At 42.7% G+C, this 20,652-nt stretch overlaps 1 pseudogene across 1 annotated transcript; it reads right to left on the bottom strand.

Annotated features, from left to right (window-relative positions):
- Positions 1-8,172: 8,172 nt before the first annotated feature.
- Positions 8,173-17,996, bottom strand: LOC308160914 (mitochondrial adenyl nucleotide antiporter SLC25A24-like; annotated as a pseudogene). Its single transcript has 13 exons — positions 17,913-17,996; positions 17,392-17,530; positions 16,336-16,466; positions 15,795-15,911; positions 15,088-15,172; positions 13,632-13,682; positions 13,204-13,316; positions 10,127-10,285; positions 9,702-9,847; positions 9,485-9,592; positions 9,176-9,343; positions 8,716-8,866; positions 8,173-8,354 (listed from the first exon to the last, which is right to left on the bottom strand). The product of its transcript is annotated as a mitochondrial adenyl nucleotide antiporter SLC25A24-like (transcript).
- Positions 17,997-20,652: the final 2,656 nt, after the last annotated feature.

The following is a 20,652-nucleotide window of genomic DNA, read 5'->3' as shown; positions in this document are numbered from 1 at the left end:
GGTCTAGTGCGACGTCCTTCAGGGTCTTTGCAAAAATGGGGACTGTTGCCTTGAAGATGTGCACTTGGTCATATAGACTGTACTCGTCCAGGGTGGGGTGGGCCGCCAAGTATACATTTTGCTTCATTGCACACTCTCTGGATATTTCAGCGTTTATGTTTTTGATGAAGGCTGGGTGGAAGTCCCACCTGGGTAGCAGGGTAAAGATGACTACCTTCGCGTGAGGGAATGTGGAGGAGGCCTTGGTTATCACTCCCTTGATGGACTTGGCCACCTCTTCTCCCTGCTTCCTCAGGTCGTTTGTGCCAGTGTGAATGATGATGTGGCTGGGGGACCCCAGGTGCTCCTCTGTCAGCAGCTCCATTGCATGACTGGTATTCTGACACTTTAGTTTTAGAACTCTGTGTTTTGGGAAGAGTTTTTGCTCTTCCACATATCTCCCGTTTGAGTCTATGAGGAGTATAATTTGGGGATTTTGAGGTTCGGTAATGGGGTCTGATTGAGAAGGGGGCGCTTGAATTTGTGGCTCTTGGTTTGGAGGTGGTCCTGGTTGGCTGGTGTTGTCATCTTGATCCTGTTGTTCTGCTGGGTCCTGTGAGGGGATGGATGGCTCTTTCACAGTTTGTTCGCTGGTCAGCATTCTCACTTCCTCTTTGAGCTTTCGCACCTCTTCTTTGAGTCTGGTTGAGGAGTTGTTCTTGTTTTGGACTGTTGTCTGCCCAGGTTGGAGTGTGTTGAGTGTGTTGAGTGTGTGTTCCATCTCCACTTGCTTTATCTCCAACAGTGTGAATCTGTCTCTAAACTCAGAGAGCGAATAGGACTCTTTGGTGGGAGGATGACTCTTTATTTGGGGTGTTTTTGTGATGTTATCAGCTGGAGGTAGGATGTCCAGCTGGCCTGTGGTGAGGGTGGGGGTGGTGGGGGTGTCGTCACCAGAGTGGATTGTCTTCTCCTGTGCTCTCTCTTTGATTCTGGGAAAGTCTTCCCTTAAAATGGTTCAGATTGCCCTGGATCATCACTGTTCCTTTTTTGTATACGTTTATAATTGTTTGTTCATCCTCTGAATTTATTCTAAGTCTCCATACACAACTAAAACCTTCTTTTATGACAGAGGAGTAGTGGTCTATTATGGCAGCGTGCCACGCCTGGGGATTGTTGGTGTGGAAAATGAGGTTTGATTTGTTTCCATTTTTCATACAGTCAACAAATAATGTCTCTGGACTGCTCACCAGGAGCTCCTCTTTGTATTTCTTCCTTGCAGATTCATTTGCAGATTCATCTGTAATTCTTGCTGGAAACTCTACTTTGATGGCTTCTGTGTGGAGGTGTGTAGAGTCCAGGGAAGGATTAGAGGAATTTGCACATGTGGAGAGGGTGTGGAGCTCTGGAATATGAAGTTTTGCTTCCATTGTTGATGTACAAGTAAGGCTTTCACACTGTTCCTCTTCACACCTCAGGGTTATTGAGGTTGCAGGCTGTCCTTTAGTATCCAGGTTATAAAGCAGTACTCACTCTGGTTCACTGTTTTCCAGGTGTCAGTGTAGCTTCCCCAGTTTGTAAACAATCTTTGGGTAAGTCTAATATAGATATAGTATTATAAGCTCATCTTCACATTTGAAAAATGCTTCTTGTTTTTTTTGCTCTCTCTGTCTCTCTCTCTCTCTCTCTCTCTCTCTCTCTCTCTGTCTCTGTCTCTGTCTCTCTCCGTCTCTCTCTACTCTCCTTCTCACTTTCTCCTTCTTTGAATCTTTCTTATCCACTTCTTCTTTGAGACAATATGTAGTACTGAGCTTTCAATGCAAGGAGTGAGTGTGAACATCCTCCGGAAGTTAAGTAACTATTTTAAACATGTCTTTTTAGTACATGGTCATCAAGTTAAAAAAAATAATTCTGTCATAGTTATGCCATGGCCACCTGGTGTCAGTGTCCAGCCTTGCAAAAAAAATAATCAGAAAATCAGATTAGATGTAGCCTAGCAATGTGCCCTGGCAGATGATATTCTCTCTAGTTAATGTCTTTCCTCTGACTATAATGAACGTGATGACATTTTCAATATAGTACACAGTACGTGAGCTTAACATTCTACGGTTCTGTCTCCGTTTAGGGCAGTTCAGAGATATTGAGCATCAAAGTTTTTACATTCCATTATGTTTTGTGAGATGGAACCTTTGTATGTTATTAATTACTAACTCAGAATGCCTGTGTTAGAAATAACACCACACAGGCATTAATAAACACCTAATGGATCAGATTATGTAAAAAACTCAATTTTGACCAGAAATGGAGATAGAACCTTATAATTCTAACGTCAAGAGTAGCCCTGCTGTGCTGTGCTGTGCTGTGCTGTGCTGTGCTGTGCCGTGCAGGACCAGCTGAGGACCATTGGCTCCCCTTAGTGTTTGACTAGCACACTTACATCTCCACTGTTGCATATGACCGTGGAATAATAATACATATGGATGATGATTATGTAATTCCCAAGCTTGGTTGTCTCAGTGTGGAAAAGCCTCACAGTGAGATTCAGATGGCAGCAGGGTCATTAACCTGAGGTCCCCTCCCTCTCCCCCTCAGTAAAGCAGCTTTGCTTATTAGCCATTTATACAGCAGGTTCACACAGGACAGCGACCTCTCCAATGTGGATGTTTTAGATGGAGCATTCTGAGATGTGTTTGATACGCTCACATACAGACGTCTTTGTTCAGATTACACAAATGTGACAGCAGCTAGTGAAATTACCAACCAATCAAAATGTTATAAAAAATGAAGCACCGACTCCATTGCATTGCAATATCTTGGCTTGACTAGGGAGTGTGTCGTTGATTTTCAACAACGTTGAAATGTATTTACATTTTACAGAATAAAAGTTTGAATGGTCCGTTGGTTGGTGACTTGTTCCGGGTTTCACCACCTTCTCATGACGTTTTTATTATAATTTTTTAATTATAAGGTTCTATCTCCATTTTTGTCAAAATTTAGTTTTTTACATAGTCTGATCCATTAGGTGTTTATTAACGCCTGTGTGGTGTTATTTTTTAAATGTTTACATTTTTGAGTTAGTAATTAATAAAATACAAAGGTTCCATCTCACAAAACATAATGGAATGTAAAAACTCCTTCTCTTCCTCTTCTTCTATCTGTCCATCCCCCTTAACTCACTACCCATCCTTCAGCATGTCTATTTACCTTGGGCAATTCTACCTTCTCTTCTCCTCCCCCTCTTTTACCCCCCCCCCCTCCCTCTTCTTTTCAATGCCTCCAAACTTCTCTCTTGGACTATTCAATTCCAAATTCAATTAAAATGTTATGTTATGAACTAGGTACAGTGTTGTAACGATTTGAAAATGGTAGAAGTATGAATGACGGATTAGGGAGCTAAATGTTTACTTTAGGACCTAAAGCAGCTATCAGTGATTTTATGGCTAATACAAAGGAAGGGGGTGGAGGGAGGGAGGGAGGGGGTGGAGGGAGGGAGGGAGGGAGGGATGTGTTGGGACATGTACTCAGACCCCCTTTCAAGGCCAGTGGTAATGGTGCTAGTGAAGGTGCCAGGCAGTCTCCTGGATATCTGAGCCAACACTTCTAGCCAATCAGAGGACAGAGATCAGGGGGGGCTGATTAACTGGCCTGAACAGTTCAAAAGGTCGTCACTGGGCAGAGGAGCCGAGCCGGAGCCAGACAGCAGAGGAGGAGGAGGAGGAGGAGAGGAGGAGGAGAGGAGGAGAGGAGGAGTGACATATCGATGAGTAGCTTATCTTTGTCCACGGAATTATATAGAGCAGCGATTTAACCCTGTCCTCCACTACTCTCTCCCTCTCTGCCTCTCCTACTAAATATTGACAATACGACCTTAACTCATTTAGTGTCGAAGGTGAATAAAGTCAGGCCAGATTGTCACAGTAGAGTGCCACGGGTGACTTTATTCACCAAAAATGCATCAATTATGATGCCACATTTTGTAGCCAATCGAAGTATTGTTGCTAGGTAGATACCACATAAAACACATGGCACTGTAAATCAGAATCTGAATGTATATTTGCACATACAGGAAATTGACTTGGTGAGGTTGGTGCATATGACGTAAAAAAAAAAAAAAAACATCAGCAAAAATAATTTGAAGAGACAACGGCTGTGGCTCAGGAGGTAGAGCCAGCGTCTAATGATCGCAAGTTCGGCGGTTTGATTCCCGGCTGGACACGTGTCGAGGTGTCCTTGGGCAAGACACTGAACCCCAAATTGCTCCCAGTGAGCGGGCCGGCACCTTGCATGGTAGCAGTAAAGTGCAGTACATTTACATCCTTCTCTTAATTATCCGCCCTCTTTCTCTCTGCTCCCCCCCCCTCCAGTCGGACAGTGATGGCTACCTATCGGGAGTTGGATCATTTTCGCCGTGGCAACAAGGCGGCAAGAGCACCTGCCCGTCGAACACCCTCACACAGCGAGATCTAGCCATGGCTGCAAAGCCTTCTGGGGGATGTTCCTGAGTATGAAAGGTTGTGTGTGAGGTGTTAAGGCTATACTCATGTGAAAACACACATTGTTCAAGCACGTCTTTTCCTTAAAATAGTTCATTTCTTTCCCCTCTTCCAATTCTGAGGATGTGAGTTTATGAAAAATAAAGAGTAGTTATGGCTCTCACATTCTTGTCCCTGTCCTTTATTGCTTTTAGCAGCAGCCCAACCACTGATATACAGTGGCTTCGGAAAGTATTCTGACCCGCTTCACGTTTTCTGTTATAGACTAGAGTATATCCAAATGACGTTGGATTTAGAAGACAAACACCACCAAGAAGGAGGGAACCAGGTGTGCTCTATGGATCACATTTCTATCTGCAAAGCTTGTTCTAAGTTAGTCTTCTATATCCAATCTCGTTTGGATACTCTAGTCTATAGAATGATGTAGAAGCCGCACACTCTAGTACCAGATGCAGAAGTGTCGATTTTAATTGGCAAAGGCTACGGCCAAAACCGTTGTCAATTAAAATATTTTGCATCTGGAACTTGTGTGGCGGCTTCTACTTCATTCAATAGTATTCTGCTCCGTCACCAGCACCTCACCTAAGTTTTCTGCGGTGTGTGTTCTCTTCTTTTTCAATTATACTCTAGTCTATAACAGAAAACGTGAAGGGGGTCAGAATACTTTCCGAAGCCACTGTACATCAGTGGTTGGGCTGCTGTGTTGCTACAAAAGTAATAAAGGAGAGAGGACAAGAATATATGAACGCCACAAAGACCCTTATTTTTCATACACACATCCTCACAACACATTGGACTCAGCTGCACTCAGGCTAATTGAGTCTTAATTGGACCGACATTGGAATGTGAGGCATGTTTGGTGATCAATAATTTCAAAACACACAGGATATTAAGATATTATTATTATTCAGACATGAACATACAATTTAAAAGTTTAAAATGTTTGCATTATGGTTTTTGGTTTGGTAGTCATTGGGAAAAGTCTGTTATCCCCATAATAAAAAAGCACATTGTTATTGGCATTATTGTCGTCATGCATAAATGATGTACATCTCTAACACGTATCATGACAATGTCATCTGAAAAACATTTCTCAAAACAAGTCAACAATTATTATTTTTTAGTAGCCGAGTTGTAGCTGTGTGTAAAATAACAAAATAGCAGTCCGAAATAGGCTGACAAACATTCATATTTACATTCACTTCTAAAAGAAAAACTCAAAACAAAATGTGCTGTTAAGAAACAAAGTGCATTAATTTCACTATTTGGAATCCCGGAAGACCGCGCCACTCTAACTAGTAAACAAGCTGATATTGTGGCCTATGCCTCACTATTGGCTCGTCGCAGGATACTGTTAGATTGGAAGTCCCCTAATCCTCCATCATTTAAGGTCTGGCTTAAAGACCTTGTCTTTTTCCTCAAACTAGAAAAAATTAAATTTACTCTCAGGAGCTCCGTAGACCATTTTTATAAGAAATGGCAATGCTTGATAAATTACTTTACCGACCTTCAAACACTCCCCCCTGATTGAGAGAAGAATTTAGTGCTAGGTTTTCCTTAATATTAATATGGCCAAGTCTTTTCCCCATTTTTTTTAAATCGTATTATAATATACTGTACTGTATTGCATTGTACCTCTTTTTATTTTTATTATTTATTTATTTATTTTATTTTCTATTTTCTTATCCTTTACAATGGTGTATATGATGTATGCATACATTTTGCCGCTGTGATTTATTGCTGTATTTTTCATTCTGGAATCAAAATTGAATGTGCACAGAACCTGTATTTGTTAGGCTTTTCAAGGTAGGGGTGGGAGGGAACGGGAGGGGGGAGGGAAAGGGTATCATTTGTTTAAAAAAAGAAAAAAACCTGAAGGGAAGAATTGTTGATGATTACTCATGTCTGTCTTGTCTACCCTTCAATAAAAATCATTATAATAATAATTTAAAAAAAGAAACAAAGTGCAGAGGCATGCATTTAAAAAACAAAAAACAAAAACCACACTGCAAATAACAATAAGTGACAAAAACATGAACAAAAATAATAAATAAACCAGAAACTCACAGAATACATTTTAAAAAGCACACGAGTCGGCCTGTTCCAAACTACTAGTCCACAGTGCGGTGCATCGTAGCACACTTATTGCACACTTGTCGTCCGCTTCTCTTCGCCACACAGCTGTAGCCTACCCTACGGCGACTGGGTGTACACGGAGCTGTAGGCGCTATCAACCTGGGGACAGAAGCGCTTGGTGTGCGCCTGGGCCCCTGTGGCCCCGCAGAGTGGACAGACATACTGCCACAAGAAGGGGCAGAGCACGTTCCCGTCTTTGTCCTTGAGCCAGTGGTTGGTGAACACCCCCCCAGCCTCCCCGTTGTGGCGGCAGAAGCTGCAGAACTTGCGAGAGGAGCGGTGTCTCCCGGGTCTGTGCGCAGGCAGCGCAGGGTCTCCCTGGCCGGACTAGAAGAGGATCTGCCGGGTCTGCGCGCTGGGGCTTCGCCATTCCTGAGAGTAGCCTGGCCAAGCCAGACTGGATCAACCTGTCCAATAGCGTAGTTCCACCTCTGTTAGCTTGGGCGGCCCTGCTTATGTACAGTGACAATATAGTCCCAGCTGCCACTATGGTCATCATGGGACTTGGCATCGCCCTGCACTATGACCTTTCTCTGCTGCCCACCTACCCCAGCTGGTTCATAGCCCAGCGGTCAATTGTTCATTTCTACCCACCTCAGCATCTCTGTAAACACCTAAAGGGGAGAAAGACTGTTTCATGATGTAGTATGTATGGTGCAGGTAATAAATTGAATGTGTTTGAAAAGATTTGCAATTTCATTTCAAGGAGGAAGGTATTACTATGGTCCTAATTGAGGTAATCTTCCCTTCAGAATGCAACATCATTGAATTGTGTATTTATATATTTTCCAAAACAGGTTTATATATATTTTAATATGGCTATAACATGACAAGACTGGAGGCTGACAGAACATACCTTAGATGTAATTACAGCAATTCATAATTCATCAGGCGCACACATGTTTATGAAAATGTATTTAAGTTTAAGAATGCATTCAACACAACTTTTTTTTATTAAAATACTTTTTAATGTTTTTTAAATGTAAACAGCAGTATCTAATTTAACAAAACTTTGGCAAAAAGGCAAGACAAATGGGTGCAGAAACACATCGAGATCTGTCCAAATCACATAGCAAAGGCACATTATCTTCTTTTCACCAACACAAAATGTGCAAAAGAACATCCTCTCATATTCCCTCCTTCCAACATTAGTACATAGTAATTTTTCATTCAACCCGGCACTCAAAGTTAGAACCCGACCCTAAATCCCACAAGTACATTTTGTTTTGTGTATCACTTAAAATATTGTACAACCCCTCCATTGTTTACTATGTAAAATATTGCATTATCTCACGTCTGTGCAGATTTCTATCTGAATCTGAAGCTCACCTTTTAACTAATGATGTCTTTCACACCTAACAGGTAACTTGGTAAACATGAAGAAAATGGAGTCCAGGATTTGGTAGGTTCCCAGGTAAACGTGTTTCTTCCACATACCCTCAAAATGTCACTGAAATTAGGACGGATATATTTGGAAATAATCTGACACTCCTCCTCACCATGTACATGTAGAGCCCACTCGCACATACACAGAGGTAGACACACACTGATACACCTCTGCTGCTCATTTAGAGATGCCCAGCCCAGACCTCATGTACTCGTACACAACATAGCTGATGCTGACTGCAGGGATGACCTTCATGAAGTTGGGTAGGATTCCACGGTACAGTCCAAAGAACCCCTCCTGCTCCAGAATATTCCTCACCAACCGGTTCATATTCATCTGTTCTGAACCTTCGATGGATGCTAATATAAAACGGAGAATCACATGAAATCAGAACTTTTTCTGTAACACGGTATATTATGGCATGTTATTGACTTATTAAAACCATCACCATAGGATTGCAGTGTTCCTACAGTTATATCGCTTGTTTTTGTATACCAGTTGTAGAAGCAATGTTTATACTTATTGAACGTATTGTGTGTATTTAGTGTGGTTTTAGGATGTTTCACGTATGTTGTACACAAGGTGGCAGTATCACTGGGGCGATCATGGGTCACATATACTGTACATGCTTAATGAAGCAGGTACGGGTTTTGAGTGTCTCAATAGAGTGACAGGCAGTAGAGTGATTGAAGTGTTTGAGTAATCTCTGGGATGTTTTACCTTGTGCCTGCATCCTGGTTCGGATCAGAGCCAGAGGGTAACTGGCCAGCTGGCCGCAGGCGCTGGAGATGGTACCACACCCCAACAGAACCAGAATACCAGGGTTGGCTGTGTCTTTGGCATACCGGGCCAGCCAGGCGTTCTTCAGGCTCTGAGTGTTAACGACAAAGAGGTCACAACCACATTCATTTCCCAGTCGTCTACAGGTGAACACCATCAAACTGTTTTGAGAACAACGCCACTGAGTCATTTATCCACACACTTATACAGGAGGTAATACTGATAATGGAAATAATTTAGTAGACTTCATTGTGTTGTTTGTATGTACGGTACTTGATCATTTACAATGTGTGTATTGTTGTACTCAAGTGGCTGACAAAAGGCAACTGTGTATTTTAAATGTGTCAAATAAAATAATTCATTCATTCAATCATTCAGAGTGAAGTGGTTGGGCACACACCTCGTACACAGCCAGATCTATCCCAGCATAGGGAATGATGCCCAGGATGTTGGGGATGTAGCCCTTGTAGAAGGCCTTCACTCCCTCCTTCTTCAGGATCTTCTTGGCACAGTCAAACATTCCAGTATACTGTCCGGTCTTCCTTAGTGTTAGTCTGGTCTTCATCACCTTATAGGACGAAGAAGAAGAGAGAGTATCTTCAGGGAATTGTCAGAGCACCCCACTTTTTTCTCCAACTTTGTCCTTTCCATAGTACCCCCCCCCCCCCACTCCTTTCTTTCACTTCCCTCCCTCTCCCCCTTCCCTCACCTCCATAGGGTAGATGGCTGTCTGGGCGGATGCCCCGGCCAGTGACCCCGCGATAAACCTCTCGTGGGTCTTGACCTTCCCTCCGTCACTGGAGAGCAACTTCTTGTACTGTCAGAGTACAAGATAACAAGTGCATATTTATATGATGGATACTAATACAATTTAAAATATAGACAGCATCAGGTCAATTATGTGTCAATCCGCTGTGTTAGTTCACCTGCTCATAGGCCATGAACTTAATGGCGGTATCAGGGGCGATCTTCAGGACGTTGACCCCGTTCCCCCTCCACATAGAGGCAATGCCACCCTCCACTGCTTGAAGCCCCCTACTAGAGTCATCTTATTGGTCGGCGAGGCTTGCACCTGTAAATACAAAAATCACAGGTGAGAAAGGAAAATAGGCTACACACTTCAGATGCACTTCACATTAATGGCCGGTTTTCTGGACCGAGATTCAACTTTATCCAGGACTAAATTACCAGGTTCGATCTCCATTGAATGTGCCATCCTGTGTCTAGTCCAGGATTAGGCTTAATCTGGGTCCAGAAAACCAGTAATGAAATGAGTTAGTAGTAACCATTGAGGAACATGCAAAATGCATTTATTTAACATATGCTGCAGAGTGTACGTAGCTGTACATACCTGCATGAACACCTTCATCCTGTCTAGGGGGGCGGTGCCAGTGCGAGAGACGGCCCCTGCCATGGCGCCAGCTGCCAGCTGCTTCCACCACACTCCTGTGGTCTTCTCCTCCTCAGTGAACTCATCAGGGATGGTGAGACTGTCCCCGATATCCAGCACCTATTACAAAACATGTAAACTGTTTAGATTAGAACATGATCACACACACACACACACACACACACGTACAAACGGTCTATATCGTAGTATAACGCGTGCACACAGTCACACACGCGGGTCACAATATTCTGACGGTAGGGTCCAATGAATATGTTTGGCACTAACAATGCGAAATGCTTTTTAAATGTGTCTGTGACAACACAAAATATAGGCAATACTCACTGTAACAAAATGTATGAAATGCTCTAAAACGTTCATTAACGTTTTCCTTTTATTTATTTATTTAAATGATATGCGTCATGACAGAACACAGGACAACGTAGCACAGGCAGTAGACTACAACAAGAAGAAAGTGGAAGATGTTTTCGAGCCCCAAATTATCGAGAAGGTCATATCCTATGCACTTGCCGCAATCAAACCATATTGAGTTTATCTGTAGAAAATACAGGTCGCACCTCCATAGATTCTAAACGTGGCTCCATCCATGCCGCTTGACGTGCGCAAGAGTGGGCTACAAGAGTTTCCACCTTCTAATGTGGTGATGTCAAATGGTGACACATGTAAAATGAGCCTACTAAGGTAAAGGTTCCGAGAAAGTACCTATTCTCAAATTACTTAAAAAAACTTATTTTTATGCTATAGTACGGAAGAGTATTAGGGCCACCAACACGAGTTATTTATTTATTTTCCGAAAGGGGGGGGGGGGTTATATTCTGAGTTTAAAGTCAGAATTTCTGAGATTAAAGTCAGAATTTCTGAGAAAAAAGTCAGAATTTCTGAGATAAAAAGTCAGAATTTCTGAGTTAAAAAGTCTAGTGTTACAACTCTCTGGTATGAGTCTCCTAGTGTTACAACTCTCTGGTAGAAATCAAACAGGCCCAAACCCTTAAAATATTTAAATCTAAGCTAAAAACCTTCATGTTTTGCACCAGTTATGATTAAACACAAACACTTCTATCAATGTCTTTTTTCCATTAACTATTGTCTTTTTAAATGTTTTATCTATTTACTTCTTATATTTGCAATATATTTATCATTGTAATTTTTATTTTCTTATGCTCCTCTTGCTGTATTTTTAAATAATGCATGTAAAGCACTTTGAATTGCCCCTGTTGTATGAAATGTGCTATACAAATAAACTTGCCTTGCCTTGCCTTGCCTGATATGAGTCTCCTAGTGTTACAACTCTCTGGTATGAGTCTCCTAGTGTTACAACTCTCTGATATGAGTCTCCTAGTGTTACAACTCTCTGGTATGAGTCTCCTAGTGTTACAACTCTCTGGTATGAGTCTCCTAGTGTTACAACTCTCTGATATGAGCAGTAACGTGCAGTGAGGTCATTGGCTGGGTAGGCAGTGAGCTATTAAAAAAAATCATTTGATTAACGCAGCAGCCAGACTTCAAATGGCATAGCGCATACTATAAAGGCAATCAATAGCCCTTATATCTTTTAACGCAGGCTCAAAACTCACTTCTTCAAGAAGTAGGCCTACTACCAGAATCCTCTTAAGCACCTATTGTATTGTTAGTTTGCTATTCTTCATTTTGCCTTAAAAAAGCAGTACACTCCTACGTTAAATGCAATTATTGAAGTCGCTTTGAATGACTGTAATGTAATGTAGGCTAATATACTATACTATAAAGTCAATCACATAGCCCATATATACTATACTATCAAATAGCTGGTCAAAAATGTCATGTATTGTTATCTCGCAGCGTAGCGCAACAGCCTGTATGGAAATGTAGAACCGCGGCGCGAACAGCAGAGGATGCCGCTACGGCAAGCCAAACAAGCCAAACGCAAACTGTCAATCATGCTGTCAGAAGCAGCGTGGCACGGTTCCTCAACGTCCGTCAATGAAGACAATGTGAGAACAGACTACGCATGCGCAAACCTACGAAACCGTTGGTCTATCACTTCGCATAGCACAGAGGCACAAGCACAGTCTGCTTCAGCCTCTCGCCAGCAATCAGCTCGCTTTGGGAGCAAACTATCCTGGTGCCAGGGCATGCATTATATTTATAAAACAACACATTTTACATCATTTATTTTTATTTTAACAACATTTTAACACATTAAAGTTAAGAATAATGAGTAAAATAAATTTAAAAAAAATATATTTTTGAGATATATTTTTTTTAAAAGACTGATATTCTTTTTCTTTCTTAAATGCCTGGGTGAGGCACTGCCTACCCTGCCTCACCTGACTGCACGCCACTGGATATGAGTCTCCTAGTGTTACAACTCTCTGGTATGAGTCTCCTAGTGTTACAACTCTCTGGTATGAGTCTCCTAGTGTTACAACTCTCTGGTATGAGTCTCCTAGTTACAACTCTCTGGTATGAGTCTCCTAGTTACAACTCTCTGGTATGAGTCTCCTAGTGTTACAACTCTCTGGTATGAGTCTCCTAGTGTTACAACTCTCTGATATGAGTCTCCTAGTGTTACAACTCTCTGATATGAGTCTCCTAGTGTTACAGCTCTCTGATATGAGTCTCCTAGTGTTACAACTCTCTGATATGAGTCTCCTAGTGTTACAGCTCTCTGGTATGAGTCTCCTAGTGTTACAACTCTCTGATATGAGTCTCCTAGTGTTACAACTCTCTGGTATAAGTCTCCTAGCGTTACAACTCTCTGGTATGAGTCTCCTAGTGTTACAACTCTCTGATATGAGTCTCCTAGTGTTACAACTCTCTGGTATGAGTCTCCTAGTGTTACAACTCTCTGGTATGAGTCTCCTAGTGTTACAACTCTCTGGTATGAGTCTCCTAGTGTTACAACTCTCTGGTATGAGTCTCCTAGTTACAACTCTCTGGTATGAGTCTCCTAGTTACAACTCTCTGGTATGAGTTGATGAAACGTTTAGCCATGCCCTGAGTTACTCTTTCTGCTGTGTTGTTAAGTGGAGCAGCTCTACCTTGAAGTCGTCAGAGGTGGCGCCCTCTGGTGTTCCGAAGGTGGCTCTGTTGGCTCTGGAGTCCCCGTCAGGCACGTTGGGGTTGTTACCCTGCTGGCTGGACCAACGGTCACCTTGAGAGTGTGAAGCAACATTTTGTGTGGTTATTGCAAATCAACGAAGCTATTTAAGACTGATATCCTCAATATGTAATAAACCGGTGGTTGTACTCACTGGCTCCAGGTCTCTGTGTAGAGACAGCATGTCAGACATTCTGTCGTTGAATCCGAGGGCAAAGTTTGCTGGGTTTATTGCCACAAAGCACTGACCCTAGAGACCCAACAAAACATACCCCAAAAAGTATAGTGGAAAATGATAATGGTACTGTGGTAAGATATAATCTGTGGTAGTGAGCTAATGAAGAAACAACGAACGTTGTTAAGAAACACAGAACGTCTGGTAGACCACCCCGCTGGCCGTGGTCAGGTGGTACAGCCCGTCTGAAACAGAGATTCAGATATCAAGACAGATTAGGCAACATCCCAAAATTGCTGAGCCCCAATAACGACAATCTCAGCAGATTTGCGTTTAACAGATTACGGTGGTTTAACAGATTATGGTGGTTGAACAGATTACGGTGGTTGCCGGGAGACCAGGGTTCCAATATTCAAGTTCTGACATTTTCAAATAAAATATTTCCTAATTAATTTGAGAGAGCAAGAGAGTCTTCTTTATATTTTAAGAAATTTATCATTTACGTTTTATTTTGTTTTATTAAAGGAAAAAATAACTCCTTGAGAAATTGTAGCATTTGTACTCGTTTGTAAAGACATAATTACTATTTATCTATTTTTATCTTTTCTCTTCCACCAATCAACACCACTGGGTGGTGACAGAGGCAGTTACAGAGTACAGAGGCATGGATCAGTGTCACAGGTGGATCAGGCATCATTCCACTACAACGTGTCCCTTACCTTCAGTTTGGTCATATCTGTCCTGTATTTCCTTACAGCTCCTGCCAACAAAAAGGGTCCTGTTCCTCAGCTTCTCTAAAAGGGCAAAGTTCGTTCTGGCAACTACTCGTACCCCTGCATTCAAACAAACTTCTGAAAAATATTTAAGAAAATATGGAGGTAAATGTGTTTGTGTGTGTTTGTGTGTGTGTGTGTGTGTGTGTCAAAGTGTTGTAAGTTTAATTATCGGCTATGAAGCCACTGAAATAATTAGATCAGCTTACATGAGTAGAGAAAGATGTGTTAACAACACATATGTTACAACACGTGTCATTACAATAACTATGAAGCATATTGCTGCACATGTAACAAGCCGTAGAGGTGATCTCATACCCAGTTCAGGAGTAGTGATGTCTTGTGGTGACACGTGTTGCACCATCGCTAGCGGGACGAGGAGGAGGAGGAGGAGAGGAGCGCTGCTCGTCATGTCTGTCAGGACCAGGGGAGACAGATCCATCAGCCAATCACACCACACTGTCAGATACACACTTAACGGAGGCCTATACATACAACATGTACCTTTTGTGTTTGTTTTCCTATTTTATTTATTGATGTAAGATTTGCACGCACAATGACAAATGAAAGACTAAATGAAAAGAAAAGACAGATTGTGCAGAGGAGGTTAAGAACCCTGGTAGGGCTCGCCATGGCCTTCCCTTACAAGTAAGGGAATAATAATACTAATAAATACAATGGAAAATGTATAAACTATTAATAATACAATGTCTACCTCCACCAGCCTCCCCTGATGTACTAGTCTCACAAGACTTATCAAAAATATACCTATAATTTCCTTTAGCGGCGTTGATGGAATACCCCCCTGGTCTCTCTTGAAAAGCAGACTTGTTCTCAACCTAACCTGGAAAAGGTCAAATAAACCTGTGGTGTTTACCTGCAGTGTTGAGGTGGTCTCTGAGAAGAACCTGTGGCGTGTCTGTGTCCAGGTGGAGGTGTGATGCCGACCCCGGGAGATGCTTCTATTTATATCCATCAGTCACACAGGCTCTGAACCACCTGTGTCCCATCCACGTGCTCTTATCTGCTGAGTCTGAGCAGTGGAACTGTCAACAAGGACGTACCGTAATCAATAACAGTTGTGTCTGAGCGATGGAACTGTCAACAAGGAAGTATCGTTATCAATAACAGTTGTGTGTGAGGGTATTTACAGGAAAGCCCTCCCACAGAGGGGAATAAAGGCTAATAAAGTAGAATAAGGCACAAAGGTGGACTTTAGTGGCACTAAGCAAGATTTTGATTTTGGTCCTTCCTGTCACGTTTTGTCAACAGCGAGGGGGGGGGGGGGAGTACTAGCACAGTTTTTGATTGATGGGTATTTTGTCCACGGGGGTACTGGAGTTTTTGACTGATGGGTGGTAGTTTGCAGTGAATCGACGGCAAAAGTGTGGCCCCCTCTAGCGGTTGTGACCCTAAGCGACTAATGCTAGGATGTAAAAATTCTAGAATATAGAATTGCTAGGATGTAGAACTGTAAGAATATAGAAAATGTAGAACTGTAAGAATATAGAAATTCTAGAATGTAGAACTGTAAGAATATAGAAAATGTAGAACTGTAAGAGGGGGGGGTAAGATGGGCGTTACCGTGACGAAGGAAGCGGCTGAGGGGTCTTGGTACTGAACGAGCAGCGTCTCTACAGGCAGTTGGATCTTAGGCCGACTCTTGATCCTCTTGATCAGGTGGACCAGCAACTCCATCACCTGGGGAGGGGGGGGGGGGGGTAGAGAGGGGGAAGGAGGGGAGAGAGAGGGGTGAGACAAAAAGGCAGATGCCAAGTGGCAGCCGTGAGACATCCAGTAGTATATTATGTAGGCTATACTATGGACTATGGTCCTAGGCTAGATTTATTTTTCTTATGATGCCTGTTGGCCAGAACCCCCGGCTGGCCACGTGTCGAGGTGTCCTTGAGCAAGGCACTGAACCCCCCTAATTGCTCCAGGGTTGCCGTCTATGACTCTGACCCCTTGCTTAGAGCATAACATACCAAATTCCAACAGTTGACTGACTGAAGTTGATCGCATGGAAGTAAAACAATTGTTATCGTTATTATTATTATTATTATTATTATTATTACTATTATCATTATTATTATTATTATTACTACTACTACTACTACATCCTTACTTTCTTCCTCACGCCCTCTTGCACGCTGGACAGCTTGAGGAGGACAGGAGGCAGGAACTTGGAGATGATGTCCTGGAGCTGATCATCGGTCTCTGCATGGCCCAGACGTAGGAACACTCGCTCCAGCTGATCTGTGGGACAACAGAGAGGGGGGGGGGGTTGAAAACACGGAATTCAGTTTCATTTGTATCTGTTTCTGGGCCATTTTAATTTCCATGAGGGTATCTCCTCAAGTTCACTCTGGCTAGATGCTGATCAGGGGGAGGCTGCTGGAGGTCGGAATGGGAGGACGAGCTCATTGTAATGCGTGGGAGTTTGATACGTTTCCAATGAGCCCCGTCCTCCGATTTCTACCTCCACCAGCCTCCCTGGAGCAGAAGATGCTGATGCGTGGTTGGAACTGTGGAATACAATACCAGGGGGTTTGGGAAATGATCTCTCACACACACAGACACACACCAACCATTTCCCTTTCTGTGTCACTGCCATATTAGGATGGGTATGTCAAGTCACTGTGGCTAGAAGATTACGATGACCATGATCATGATGACGGTGCATAGCGGACACCAACCCTATCAGCCCCAATCCTTGACCTCACCAGGCAAATAAGGGTCAGTTATGAAAGGTAACACACTGTCACTGACATGTCAGCTTATCAACCTAAAAAGGGGTGGGGACATGTTTGGGACATAATCACAAAGCTGACAAAAGCATGTGTGGCCCAGTTAAGCCCTATGAGGTCGACTAGCTAGAGAACTAAGGAATGATATGAATGAATACAATCCACTAGCACACCTTAGCTGGTATAACTGTTGATATGAGACATGACATAACATGGATGAGAGTTAACTTCCTTCAATTAAATAGCTGCAAAACAGAAGCCATCCTCATCGGCACCCCTCACCAGGTTAAATCATCCCCCATAACAAGCATGTCATCCGTCGTCACCAACCTTGGTGTTCGAATGGACCCCCACCTCAACTACGAGGCCCACATTAAACACATATCCAAAACGTCATTCTTCCACCTTAGAAATATAGCAAAACTCCGGCCCACCCTGTCTTTGCCCGATGCCGAGAAGTGAGTCCATGCCTTTGTCTCCTCCAGGCTCGACTACTGCAACGCACTTCTCATCGGGATCCCTAGCAAGAGCCTTCAGAAGCTCCAGTCCATTCAGAACAGCGCTGCTAGGATCCTGATGAGAGTGCGCAAATACGATCACATCACAGCCATCCTCCACTCACTACACTGGCTTCCCATCTCCTCTCGGATCATTTACAAAATCACACTGTTAACTCATCAATGCATTCACGGCAACGCACCGGCATTCACGGTACATGCATTCACTTACACGTACATTCACGGTACATGCATTCACGTGCATGCATTCACGTGCATTCACGGTACATGCATTCACTTACACGTACATTCACGGTACATGCATTCACGGTACATGCATTCACGTGCATGCATTCACGTGCATTCACGGTACATGCATGCACTTACATGCATTCACGGCAACTTGAGGTCCCTTACCTCAAGGACCTGGTCAAATCCCACAGCCCCTCCACTCGCACTCTCCGCTCATCAAATGCAAACCTCCTCAAAGCCACCAGGACCCACCTCCGCTCCATGGGAGACCCCCGGGCCGCGTGCTCCATCGCCCCCGAACTGTGGAACGCCCTCCCTGCCCACCTGAGAGCACCACAGTCGGTCGACTCTTTTAAGAGCGGACTTAAGACTCCTCTTTTTAACAAAGCGTTCCAGTAGCCAGATTTGTATAGATTTTTTTCTTTAGTTCTATATGCCACTGTGTCTTTTTAACCTTTCTGCTTTGGATGTTTTTAGTGATCTTTATTGAGTTGTGCTGTTTTTGTTTCTTTTATTGACTGTAGCACTTTGAGATTCTTGAAATGTAATGTGCTTTATAAATAAAATCCATTATTATTATTATTATTATTATTATTAAGGTGTAATATATCAATAACAATTTGTTTTTGGTTACTCGGGAGCCAAGAGGATTGCATCATTCAATCTCATCTGTATATAAAATGAATTGCAATTCTGTCTGACAATTCATACTGCCACCTAGTGGACAGGCGGTATACCCTTCAGGAACTTTCAGAAACAGTGGGTGGACTTCAAAATGTGTCCATCAATTAAATCCTGAAAAAATCCATCCTTGGATGGCTGTGGCCCCTCTTCAATCATTGTGTTGCATAAACATATATTACAAATCCCCCCCAATTAAGAAAGTAGTCGTTTTTGATTGATTTATGAATTAACTAATTATTACCACCCCCCTTTTAGAAATGGTAGCTTCCCAGACCCACGTCACTTACCTCGCTGAGATTCGCGCTTCTTTCTTCATCTCGTCGTCTCGTCACAGACAGTCGCATTTGGTTTGAAGACATTTCTATTTCTTTGCAAGTAAGTAACAATAGTGTCATATATGATATATACTCATATATCCTTTGGTAGTTGACATCGCATTCGATTTGATCCGTGTTTCAATTCATATTTATTGTGTACATTTGTGCAGCCAGACAGAGAAGCTTTAAAGGGAGCTGAGCTAACAGCTAGCTAGCTTGGCGACTCAGCGTTTCTCAACCGGGGCGCCGCGGCACACTGGGGCACCGCCTGGCGTCTTCAGGGGAGCCGTCAAATAATTCTATATTCTGACGTTCATATGAATGAATGAATAAATCTATAAATAAATAAATGCAATACATCATCAAAATCTGTCTCGCGCGCCCCTTTCCCATGTCACAATGTCAATACCGGGTTCAGCGTAAGGTCCGTGTGTCTGCATGCAGCCTGCGTTGTTTTTTCATTTACCGCGCGAATACGAGAGCAATGAACAAGCAAACAAGCAGAATCATGGAACATGACAAACTGACAACAGATCATCCATCACAAGCTGGCAAGGATGCGGAATATTTTGTTCGGATGAAAAGTCACCATAGCCGTCCAGAACAGGTAATGATGACGTGCGCCACAGTTTCTGATAAAGCGTTGGAGGCTGGCTACCGTAGCCCAAATGATTGCTAAATGTCCTGTTAACCTCCATTATTCATTTATGATTCTTGAGATATAGATAAAACCTCACGCACACCATGACATGTCGAGGGAACCCAATGTCACGTTCTAAGAAACAAAGAGAGGATTTTACCGGGAGCAAGCGTCAAAGTTGTGTTGAACAGTCAAGCTTCATGCATCTTAGTTCAATCACATTGCTCAATAGCTAGACTGATATGTAAACGTAATCCTGCAGAGAAATAAACAACTGCAGCATTGTTGTGCTGAATAAAGCTATCGTATCGTATCATATCGAACATGCTCTGCTGCTTTAGGAAGTTTGGTATTCTAAAGGCTTTGTAACTTGGAAGTTGTCATGTAAAAGGGTCCTATCCTATGTTCCCCGCTCCCGAAAAATGGTCCGATCGGACAGGGCAGTCTCGCTCGCCGGCAGCGTGTGGAGGTGGTTGTTCTATATGGAGATATAATATATATATATGATCTATATGGTTGTTCTATATGGATGATCGGTGACATTATTCTCTCGTCCGACTTCGGAAGCTAGGTTGGAAAGTTGGGGAAATAACGCAGCACGGTTTCGTTTTCATGCAATGAATTTAATAGATCCAGACAAGGATGCGCGCAGCGGGAGAGAGAGAGACGCATTTTCTGGCTTAATAACTCTGCATCCCCGGTGTTTACGTTAAATGGACTGGATAGGTGTTTCCAATCAAATGTGGGAATATGAAAATGAATGTGTTCCATAAATTCTGGATTCTCTTTCACGCAGTGTGTGTGTGTGTGTGTGTGTGTGTGTGTGTGTGTGTGTGTGTGTGTGTGTGTGTGTATGGGGCTGTCTGGGTGATGCAGTGTCGTTTTTGAATAGCTATATTTTAGACTGGGGTGCCTTGAGATTTTATCGACTTTTGAAGGGTGCCGTGACTGAAAAAAGGTTGAGAAACGCTGATCTAACTTAACCGCATGGGTGAATTGGACGACGTCGATGAGATTAGCTAATCGCGTCATTTCAAATCGCGATTACGATTTAAAATCGATTAATCGTGCAGCCCTAGTATGTATGTCAGGATATGTATGGAAATATTTATTTGTTCAACTTAGCAGTGGTATAGTAACAAAGTAGAACTACTTAAAATTAATGAAAGCAATGTCGGAGACTGGTGAAAGCTGAATGGTTATGCTTGAATCTATAGGTAGAGTCTATTATGCAAATTATACATTTAATTAAATCAATGAATTCATCTCTTGGCACGACAGACAGTGATGCCCCCACGCTCTGGG

Source organism: Nansenia antarctica (genome assembly GCF_963989245.1).
Source record: "Nansenia antarctica genome assembly, chromosome: 6".
In the NCBI taxonomy this organism is placed as follows: Eukaryota; Metazoa; Chordata; class Actinopteri; order Argentiniformes; family Microstomatidae; genus Nansenia; species Nansenia antarctica.
This window is presented reverse-complemented; position numbering and strand designations above follow the sequence as displayed.